At 46.4% G+C, this 11,928-nt stretch overlaps 1 pseudogene; it reads left to right on the forward strand.

Annotated features, from left to right (window-relative positions):
• Window positions 1-9,954: 9,954 nt before the first annotated feature.
• On the forward strand, window positions 9,955-11,293 carry LOC101766746 (annotated as a pseudogene).
• Window positions 11,294-11,928: the final 635 nt, after the last annotated feature.

An 11,928-nucleotide genomic window follows, 5' to 3' on the forward strand; every position in this document is an offset into this window, starting at 1 on the left:
TGTGTAACTAATTCGTGACCTGCGTGTCGCACGTACGGCAACACGGCAGGAGCCATATGTGTTGTCACTTTATTGTATTTAATGGTCTGCGTACCAATCTGTGATGATCCAAGCAACTATGTAATCTTCATTACTAGATTCTTTACTAGCTATTAGGCGTAATAGCATGCTCTAGTTCTTGGAGGACTCATCACCAGGAGGATGGCGCACATGGAACATGGAGATGGAGATCACCATGGTGAACAGGTTCTATGGAGATGGAGATCACCATATGAAAACGGGCCATACTGTGTCACAAGCTGTGTGAATGCTATTCTGTTTATGTTTTACTTTCTGCATGCTGTGATGTTAGAAGTAGAACGATCCCTCGCAAATTTTAAGTTAGTATGCCCTCCCAACTAAAACTTGCACCGTCCCATGTCTTGTACAATTTGTGGTGGGTCTATGAAATTAGGGTGCCACTAGTTTTCCTTGACTAGATGGGTTTGTGTCGGACACTTACACGCATAAGGGTTGGTTTGCTTAACGAGATCATCTTAACGGTTAAGGACCTTGGGGCATAAAGGTTGGGCGCCGAGACATAGAGATGTCACCCAACAACAGGAGTCATATGTGATATGATTAGCAAAAGTTGCTTACCGATCTACCTCGTTTGCTAGCGGTGATGCTAAAGCTCACTAGTAGACTTGTTAGTTGTGGATCCTGAATCACTAAGTTTCAATAGAGGGATATTGATTTTAGTGGGAGTAGATTCTGTTAAAATAGTTTAATGTAATTTGCTCTATCATGGATACGTTTGTCTTAGTGTATTTTGTATTACTTTTGTTGTAGATTAAATGGCACCTAGCAACACCACCACATCGTTTGCTTTGCGTTCGGTCCTTGAGAAGGACAAGTTGAATGGAACAAACTACTCGGATTGGATCCGCAACCTGAGAATTGTTCTCAGGGCTGAGAAAAAGGAAGATGTTCTAGACAACCCACTACCAGAAGAACCTGCTGAGGATGCACCCGCTGCTGCTAAGAATGCTTACAAGAAAGCATGTGATGCTAACCTTGAAGTAAGCTGCCTTATGCTTGCTTGCATGGAACCCGAGCTGCAGATGCAGTTCGAAACAAACCATGAGGCGCACGATATGATCGTGGCGCTTAGAGACATGTTCCAAACACAGGCCAGGACTGAAAGGTTCAATGTGTCTAAGGCCTTTGTTGAGAGCAAGCTAGCAGAAGGTGCAGCAGTAGGACCACACGTAATCAAGATGGTTGGTTACACTCAACGGTTGGAGAAGCTAGGCTTCCCACTGGGCCAAGAGTTGGCCACTGATTTCATTCTTTCGTCTCTTCCGCCCAGCTATGGGAACTTCATCTCGAACTACCATATGCATGGGACGGAGAAGGGATTGAATGAGCTGTGTGGTATGCTCAAGACAGCAGAGGCTGACATTAAGAAAAGCGCTAGTACCAGCCATGTGATGGCGATACAGAACAAGCCCAGCTTTAAGAAGAAGGGCAATTCTTGGAAGAAGAAGGGCAAGGCTGGAACGTCCAAGCCAAACCCACCGCCCAAGGTTAAAGCTGGACCTGGACCTGCTCCAGATAAAGAGTGCTTTTACTGTCATGAACTTGGTCACTGGAAGAGAAACTGCAAGCAGTACCTAGCTTCGTTGAAGAACGGCGGAAGTAAGAGTACTTCTACCTCAGGTACGCTTGTTGTTAATGTTATAGACAACATATTTCTCGCTGATACAGTTATTAATTCTTGGGTATTTGATACCGGATCGGTTGCTCATATTTGCAATTCGATGCAGGGAATGATAAGAAGTAGAAGCGTGGAAAGAGGAGAAGTTGATTTCCGCGTGGGCAATAATGCAAGAGTTGCTGCTTTGACCGTCGGGACGATGCAACTCCACCTCCCGTCAGGATTTATTATGGAGTTGAATAATTGTTATTTTGTTCCTAGTTTAAGTCGAAACATTTTGTCTCCTTCATGCTTGATGAAGGATGGTTATTCATTTGCGAGTGAAAACAATGGTTGTGTGATCTCTAAGAATAATATGTTTATGGCTTTTGCACCCATTGTGAATGGATTGTTTGTTTTAAATCTTGATGGTTCACCTGTCTGTAATGTAAGTGCTAAAAGGCCTCGGCCTAATGATTTGAGTCCTACCTACTTGTGGCATTGTCGTTTGGGTCATATAAGTGAAAAGCGCATGAAGAAGCTCCATTCTGATGGACTTCTAACTTCGTTTGATTTTGAATCATACGAGACATGTGAGGCTTGCTTGCTAGGCAAGATGACCAAGACGCCTTTCACAGGATTTCCTGAGAGAGCAGTAGACTTGTTGGAACTCGTACATAGTGATGTATGCGGACCAATGAGCACGACGGCTAGAGGAGGATTCCAATACTTCATAACTTTCACTGATGATTTTAGTAGATATGGCTATGTCTACTTGATGAGGCACAAGTCTGAAACCTTTGAAAAGTTCAAGGAATTTCAGAATGAAGTTGAAAATCAGCGTGGCAAGAAAATTAAGGCCTTACGATCTGATCGTGGAGGCGAGTATTTGAGCCACGAGTTTAGCAATCATCTAAAGAGTTGTGGAATTGTTCCACAACTTACGCCGCCTGGAACACCTCAGAGAAACGGTGTGTCCGAGCGACGTAATCGAACTTTGTTAGACATGGTTCGATCAATGATGAGCCAGTCGGACCTACCGTTGTCATTTTGGGGATACGCTCTAGAAACAGCAGCTTTCACACTAAATAGGGTACCATCTAAATCCGTAGTTAAGACACCATATGAGATATGGACTGGAAAGGTTCCCAGTTTGTCTTTTCTAAAGATTTGGGGATGTGAAGTGTTTGTCAAGCGACTTCAGTCGGACAAGATCACACCCAAGTCGGATAAGTGCATTTTCGTGGGATATCCAAAGGAAACTTTGGGATATTATTTCTACAACCGATCAGAAGGCAAAGTGTTTGTCGCTCGGAACGGGGTTTTCCTAGAGAAAGAGTTTCTCAAAGGAGAAAAGAGTGGAAAGACAGTGCATCTTGAAGAAGTTCAAGATGAGCCAATCGGGCAAGAATCAATGAGTGATGCTAACGTAGCAGAACAAGTTGAGATACCCATGGCAAGAGAAGCACCGCCACAACCACGAAGGTCGGCAAGGCTCCGCGAAATGCGAGAAATATTATTGTTGGACAATGATGAGCCTGCGACATATGCAGAAGCAATGATGGACCCAGACTCTGAAAAATGGCAGAGTGCCATGCAATCCGAAATAGAGTCCATGGGAGACAATCAAGTTTGGAACTTGGTTGACCCGCCTGATGGTGTTAAAGCCATAGAGTGCAAGTGGATCTATAAGAAGAAAAAGGACATGGATGGAAATGTTCACATCTATAAAGCACGACTTGTCGCAAAAGGTTTTCGACAAGTTCAAGGAGTTGACTACGACGAGACCTTCTCGCCCGTAGTGATGCTTAAGTCCATTCGGATTATTCTAGCTATAGCTGCATATTTCGATTATGAGATATGGCAGATGGATGTCAAGACAGCTTTCCTGAATGGAAACCTAGCTGAGGACGTGTATATGATACAGCCCGAGGGTTTTGTCGATCCGAAAAATGCTGGAAAGGTATGCAAGCTTCAGAGATCCATTTATGGATTGAAGCAAGCATCTAGGAGTTGGAACATTCGTTTTGATGAAGTGGTCAAAGGGTTTGACTTCACCAAGAACGAAGAAGAGTCTTGTGTTTACAAGAAGGTTAGTGGGAGCTCTGTAGTATTTCTAATCTTATATGTGGATGACATATTACTGATTGGAAATAACATTCCTATGCTTGAGTCCGTAAAGACTTCACTGAAAAATAGTTTTTCGATGAAGGACTTAGAGGAAGCGGCATATATTCTGGGCATTAAGATCTATAGAGATAGATCGAGAAGGCTTATAGGTTTGAGCCAAGATACTTATATTGACAAAGTGTTGAAGCGGTTCAGCATGGAAGAGGCAAAGAAAGGGTTCTTGCCTATGTCACATGGCATACATCTCAGCAAGACTCAGTGTCCTTCGACTGCTGATGAGCGGGATCGCATGAGTAGAGTACCATATGCCTCGGCTATTGGATCTATCATGTATGCAATGATAAGTACTCGCCCAGATGTTTCATATGCGCTAAGCATGACAAGCAGACACCAATCTGATCCAGGTGAGAGTCACTGGACAGCGGTGAAAAATATTCTTAAGTACTTGAGAAGGACTAAAGATATGTTCCTCGTATATGGAGGTCAGGAGGAGCTCGTTGTAACAGGTTACACCGATGCTAGTTTCCAAACCGACAGAGATGATTCAAAGTCACAATCAGGATTTGTGTTCACACTGAATGGTGGTGCTGTTAGTTGGAAGAGTTCCAAGCAGGAGACGGTGGCCGATTCTACGACGGAAGCCGAGTACATCGCGGCTTCGGAAGCCGCGAAGGAAGGTGTTTGGATTAGGAATTTCCTCATTGAGCTTGGTGTGTTCCCGAATGCGTCCAGCCCATTGAATCTCTACTGTGATAACAATGGGGCAATTGCGCAAGCAAAGGAGCCAAGGAACCACCAGAAGAACAAACACGTAATGCGGCGATTTCATCTCATTCGAGACTTCATTAACCGGGGTGAGATCAAGATATGCAAAATACACACGGATCTGAACATTTCTGATCCGTTGACAAAACCACTCCCGCAGGCTAAGCATGATGCGCATGTAAGAGCTATGGGTATTAGGTACCTTCTAGATTGACTCTAGTGCAAGTGGGAGACTGTTGGAGGTATGCCCTAGAGGCAATCATAGAGATGATGATATTCCATTTGTATCCATGATTTGTATATTGTGTTCATTGAATATCCATTAAAGGCTACTTGAATTGATTTGCAATTATGTGAATTGTATGTGAAACTCTTTACTTGTATGGTTATTCTAAAGTTGTCCCTAGTCGGAGTTCATGTGAGGACACACATGAATATTAGACTAGCACATGTATTAGTTGATGACTATGTTTCACAAGTCATGGACATGGAGATGTTGAACTAATAATGTGGACACATGTGGAGACATGTGTTAGGACTGACCCAACACAAGAAGTAGTTCTCTCTTTAAACAACATATATGCTTTGTCCTTAGACCTGAGATTGTCGCATGTATTCTAGATGTGGATCGACCTACTTAGGGGCTATCAAACGCTACGCCGTAATAGGGTAGTTATAAAGGTAGCTTTCGGGTTTGTCAAGAAGCATGCTATGAGACATGGTCAATCAAGATGGGATTTGCCCCTCTCTGATTGAGAGTGATATCTCTGGGCCCCTCGAGTGATCGGATCCGAAAATGCATGGCCATGCTACGTACGGTTAAGAGTTAACCTACAAAGGGATTCCGAATCACAGGATCGAGAAAGAGCGGTCAGCTTGAAGCTAGACCAAATATCGTGAGGCAAAGGGAATAGCATGTATATTATGTTGTGATGGTTCGTCTGATATGATCTTCGTATGCGTATAGGAGTTGGCACGTCTTGCTAGAGGCCGCTACCGACTATTGGGCCGAGTAGGAGTACTCGGGCCATGTCTATACGTATCCGAACCCATAGGGTCACACACTTAAGGGGCTGGAAGCCCAATTCGGATCTGATCCGAGTTGGATTAGGTTTAGGAGTGCTAATGGGCCTCGGATCCAGAGGCCCATCAGGAACCTCTATAAATAGAGGGGTGGGGGCGCCCTAGGGTTTACACCTTTTGGCTGAACACACTTGCCGCGCCTCCCACGCCCTCGCCTGTTGCAACTCGCGGATCTAGCAATCCGGCTTGCGACGCTTCCTCCCTGCACGTGTGGATACCTTGGAGGTGTTGCGCCTGCAGCACTTGGACGAGCCATCGACGAGCCACGACGAGCCGACGACGAGCCGCGGCACCGGAGGCGATCTTGCTGTGCACGTGGACGAGCTGCTGAGGAGCTGCTGGACGTGATCGACTACGTACGACTACGTGATCGTCTTCTCTGCACCGACGCATATCTACATCTTCCGCACCAGTAGTGCGTCGAGTGGTAATCCCGTGATCCTTATACGGCAGTTCTTCCTGGTTATACGCGGTAGAAAATTTTGATTTGCGCTAGCGTAGCCTACCTCGTATCCCTACAAGGGCCGGACACCCAGTGGAACGCAGGGCGCTCGCGAGAAAAGAGAAAAAGGAAAAGGGCCGTTGGGCCGGTGTCGGGTCGGAGAAGGGGAAAGAAAAAGAAAACGGCCCACGGGGCCCGTTAAGGGGAGCAATGGCCGGCGGGTAAGTGGAGCAGTAAATAGGTGGGGTCCGCGCCGTGGGGCCCAGTGCGCATGACAGGGGGGTAGAGTTGGGCTGAGTAAGAAAAGTTTTTCCGGGTGTTTTTCGGGAAAATTAGATTTCCTTTAAGAAAGTAATTAGTTTAAATCCGTTTTACACCATTTAAATCACAGAAATTTCTAGGAGAGTCCAAAATTAGTGAAACAAATTTTGTTAGGCTTTTTTTATTTTCCTTTATGCATTAAATTTTTTACACCCTAGAAAAATAATAAAAATTCAGGTATTTATTTAATTCCTTCCTTTTAAGGTAATTAAATAAATACTTAATATTTATAAAATGTATAAAATATGAAATAACATTTTCTTAATCACAAATTATTCTTAACTCATAGGAAATTAGGTTTTCAAGTTAGAAAATAATTATAACTTTTTCTAAAGATAAAAGAAAAAGCCTTAAGGAGGGTTAAGTAAGAAAAATAAAATTGTGGGTTAATCTTTTTGGGTTTATGTGTGTTGGCTTGCAACTTTATCATGATAGGTTGTATAGTCCTTGTTGGCTTGCAACTTTATCATGAAGGAAAGTTGTATAGTCTTTTATTCAAAATTTTGCATTTCTAACCCCTGCATGTATTGTGCTATAGATCCCGAAGCACCAGAAGGAGAATATTTGGAATTTTCAGAAGGACCTTCGGAGTTCGAAGAAGGTTTTGAATTAGTCCCCTGTGAAGCCAACCCGTCAGAGAATACTAACTTTTTGAGCGAACAAGGCAAGCCTCGGTGCATTTATACCTATCTATTTTGGAGTCGTTATTTCATGTGTCCAATTATCGGTTATTTGCTATATGTATGCACTAAGTCTAGGAGTTGCTTGAAACCTATTCTTGTGTATAATCATACCTTGCTTTAAGGACATCTTTGCCACTTGTTCAAACCTTAGAAGATAACCCAAGTCTAGAAATGCTTAGTTGCTTAAATGCTTGGTTTACCAACCTTAAGGAAAACTTTTAAGTCATACATGTTGCTTATGGAAGATAACTTGGAAAGTTGAAAGCGGACAGAAGCTAGAGATGTAGTTCTGTCTGCTAGATTAATTTGGTTAAGGTCCGATTCGTTGTCTTAACCTTTGATCAAGTGATAAGCATCTGATCACTTACTGGGTATGGGACCAGTAAAGCCCAGTAGGTTAGTAAACTCTCTGATCGGGAATACTTCGTACCCGCACTTGACGTGCTGGAGATTGGCAGGGGTGTAGCCTGAAACTCACATGGTGATCGGGCCAGACGTGGGGTCCCATGTGGGGGTGCATCCCTGGGTCCGGGTAGTCGTATTCCTAATCATTGATTTTGCTAATCGAGAGGTTGTTAGGTACGACCTGGACAGTCGTATAAGGCTGGTGATCAGGGTACTCTCCTGCAGGATGTAAATTGATTCGGATCGCCGCAATTCTTGGTTATGAATGCACTTGATCACTGTTAAGCATCGTAGTATAAATTCATGCGGTGTATAGCTTCTGATAATATTTGATGTATGACTTAACATCTATGGTTGTTTTTACTTTCTGTTATCATTTAGAATGGTTAGGTAATAACTTAACCCAAATAAAAGATAAAACTAAGGCATCACTCGTAGTAAGCTTTTCGGCAAAAGTTGTGTTAGCCAAACACACCAAAAAGCTAGCATACATTCCAAAGAAAACTATTATATTGGTTAGTTGGGTAAGACTTGCTGAGTACCCCGTACTCAGGGTTTTCCCCTTGTGGCTATCTTTCAAAAGCTCCGCAGGAGTCTACAGAGGAGGAAACCCCGAAGCCCTAGGGTATTGTCCTGAGTCTCACAATGCCCTTAGAGAAGAAGTTTTACATGCTCATCTCCTCCTGAACTGTTTATGTTTAAATCTTAGAACTCTGTCTAACACTGCACCGCTAAGTTTGCTTCAATCTATGTTCTGTAATAACTCGTACCTTTTATATGTATGTAAAAATGTAATGTTTGTTAATGTTATCCCATCGCGGATACTATCCTGATGTATGGCTATGAGACACGTCGTGGATCTTTCGAGGAGTCCTAGGGACACTCGACGGACTACCGGACTTATGCTGTTTTAGGTGCGTTTCAAATAATTGCTGTTCCGACAGCGATTAGGCGCACTTAAACCAGCTTAAGTTGGGCGGTTCCGCCACAGCACTGTAGCGGTGTTGCTCCGACATTGTTCACATGAGCTGTTTTTCTCTTTCTCTCCTTCCCTCTCACAAACCAAGGAGGAACCGATGGAGCCACAAATTGTGGCTCCTCCGGCTCCAGCTCCTCTGACGCTACAGTAGCGCATCAGGAGGAGCTGGAGCCTCTGAAGCTCCACCAAATTGGCCCTAAGTCTATGTATATATGCTTGTATGTTCTGATGATGTGTTGATTCAGTCAATCAACACGAAAAACAATGGTGAAGCCTTTTGTAGCATTTTGGATTACTCTAACCAACCAGAAAAGGAGTAAGGTAAACAATCAAACTCAAAATTCCAAAACAAGGATTTAATCTTGCACGTTTAACTTTTTATTCTCTTCTACCAATCTCTGCAACTAAATAGCCCATAAATATACAATACAAAATCCAAAGTGATGTTAGCAAATAATTTACCCCTTTTTGTTTGCGCTCAACTATAGCATAACTGGAAACATGAGATGAACTTTTGTATTAACAAAAACTTGGGTTCCATCAAACCACACAAAAATTACCAAATTTAATTAATGCTAACAAATAAATCTCGTTTCACCATGAAAAAAAAATCCCTCTTCTTAGCTAACTTCCATTATATCATTATTGTTGACAACTGTTATTTTAAAATTATTTATTTCAATATAAGTTATTGATGACTCGTTATTTCAATATAATTATTAATCTCGTTACTTCAATATAATGTAAAAGACTACTGTAGCAGCACATGTGCTACAACAAAGTTTGGATCTCTGGCTAGAACCATTCTAGCCTTTCATGGCTAGGTATTGCAGTTGGATTTATCAAAAAATTCTAGCTTTTAGGAGCAAGCTAGCCTACTGCCTACACGGGCAAGCAAAACCCCCAGCCCCGAAGAGCCAAAACGGCTCGCTCTCTCGTCGGCAAGGACGATGGCCACGAAGCAAACTGCAAACAACATTTGTAACTGCCATCCTAGCTCGATGGAACCAAACGCTGTGATAGAGCCAGCCTGGCTTAGCTGAGAACGAGCTAGTTTATTTGCCTAGTCAAGCAAGGCTTGTCAACAAGTTTTGGCTTAGCACGACCGTGTGCACAGTGCACCTGTTTGCCTTGTGTCCCCACATGAATTGTACTCCGTATCTCGCTTGCTTGTACATGAAGCTGCATGCATGGTTGGCGCCCTTTTAAGCATCACCGGCTCATCGTACGGTCCCTGATCACTCGAAACCTGCAATTGCCTGCCATCCCCTGATCTTCCACGCATTCCGAGGCAACGAGCATGACCTTTCACCGCAGAGAGCAACCGACGCGATCCATGATCCGTTCCTCGCCTTCCTTCAATTCGCAACCCGCAAGCCGCAACGCAAGATTTTAACTTCTCCACTGCCCACAAATACGCACGTCCGCCCTTCCCCATCCTCCAAAAATCACGTAAGCTAGCTACCAAATGGGCGTTCTCGCGCTCGTCGTGATGACGGCGGCAGCGGCGGAGTACAACGTGGTGGGCTACGGCGCGCGGCCCGGCGGCCGGGAAGACTCCGCGCCGGCGTTCCTCGCCGCGTGCAACTACACGGGCAGGTCGGCGCCGGTGGTGCGCGTCCCGGCGGGCACGTTCCTGGTCAGCCGGGCCTACTTCGGGGGCCCGTGCCGGAGCGCCGCCGGCGTGGTCGTGGCCGTCGATGGAACCGTGGTCGCGCCGGCGGCCGTGGACAGCACGACGTAGATCCAGTTCCACTACGCCCACGGCCTCAAGATCCGCGGCGGGACGCTGGACGGGAACGGGATGGCCCACTGATGGGCGTGCAAGAAAGCCGGCCGGCGATGCCCGCCCGGCACCACGGTAAGCGATCTTAAATCATCATTGAATTGCAAAGAAATGAAATGGAATTCTTTCGTAACAATGTGACTGATGATCAAGATTCTGCATTTGCGATTGCAACGGAGCCAGACGCTGGACATCAGCCAGTCCAACAACGTGAGCGTGAGGCGCCTGACGCTGTTGAACAGCAAGAACGTCCACCTCGCCATCTTCGACTGCACCGGCGTGACGCTGCGGGGCGTCCGGATCGCCGCGCCGGCCGACAGCCCAAACACGGACGGCGTGCACGTCCAGCTCTCCCGCGGCGTGCGCGTCCTCGGCGCGACGGTCGGCACCGGCGACGACTGCGTGTCCCTGGGACCCGGAACCTCCAACGTGCTCGTCCGGAACATCCGGTGCGGCCCAGGCCACGGCATCAGCATCGGGAGCCTGGGCGGGGACGCCGCAGGCGAGGCGCCCGTGCGGAACGTGACGGTGGAGGGGGCGGCGCTGACCGGCACGCAGAACGGCATGCGGATCAAGACGTGGGGGAGGCCCAACCGCGGGCTCGTCGCCGGCGTGTCGTTCGCGCGCGTCACCATGCGCGGCGTGCGGAACCCCGCCGTCGTCGACCAGAACTACTGCCCCAGCAACGTCAACTGCCCCGGCGAGGTGAACGGAGATTCTCGCTCTCCGCAGCGGCAGGCGGCAGCGGCCTTTCGTCTTGACCAATCCTTTTGTGTTGTTGGTGATGATTGATCAGAGCTCGGGGGTGAAGATCAGTGGCGTGGAGTACGCGGACATCGAGGGGACGTCCGCGACGCCGGTGGCGGTGAGATTCGACTGCAGCGGCAGCAACCCGTGCACCAGGATCACGCTCAAGAACATCAACCTGACGTACGAGGGCAAGCCGGCGAAGTCCTTCTGCAAGTACGCCCACGGGTTGGCGGCCGGAGTCGTCAGACCGCCTAGCTGCCTCTCGAGTTAGGAGCGGGGGCCATCGCCGGACAGCGTGCGTGCGCGTGCCGCCGCCGGTGATCGTACTGCCGGCCTACCGTCTCCCCATCACCAGATTAATGGCTGCGTGTACTGAGTACTGACGATTGTTTGGCACACACGCGTGGGGATTCACTTTGTATAGTTATATAATTTCGGAGTAAGAGGATAGTATTAAGTGTAATATTTAGCATTGGAAGTGCGGCAATTTTTAATCGAGGACGAGGTACATCTGTTTGGTGCATCTGATAAAATAATCTTCTCAAATGGGACTCCACAAACAAGCTAAGTGATAATGTGCTTAAAATGAAGAGCTTTACGCGCCATTAAAAAAGTTCGTAATTCCATATGAACCACTGGAAAATTTGTTGTGCATTAGTTTAATTTTTTTTCCCTCGAAACCAGTTCCGTCTAATTTGTCTTCCACCTTCCTCTTTTCTTTTCCCATATTCTCGTGGCTCAAGCACACGTTATCGGAGCTAATCCGGCAAGGCGGCAAGCACGACGATACCTTGGCCCTGGCCTCCGCATGCTTCTCTATTCAACTCGCCCACCCCTCGTGCAGCGCCGCCGTGGCTTGGAGCTTGACGGAGCAAGCGCCGCCACCGGCCTTCGCCGCACCCGTCG

The sequence above is a fragment of the Setaria italica genome, chromosome VIII (genome assembly GCF_000263155.2).
Source record: "Setaria italica strain Yugu1 chromosome VIII, Setaria_italica_v2.0, whole genome shotgun sequence".
NCBI lineage: Eukaryota > Viridiplantae > Streptophyta > Magnoliopsida > Poales > Poaceae > Setaria > Setaria italica.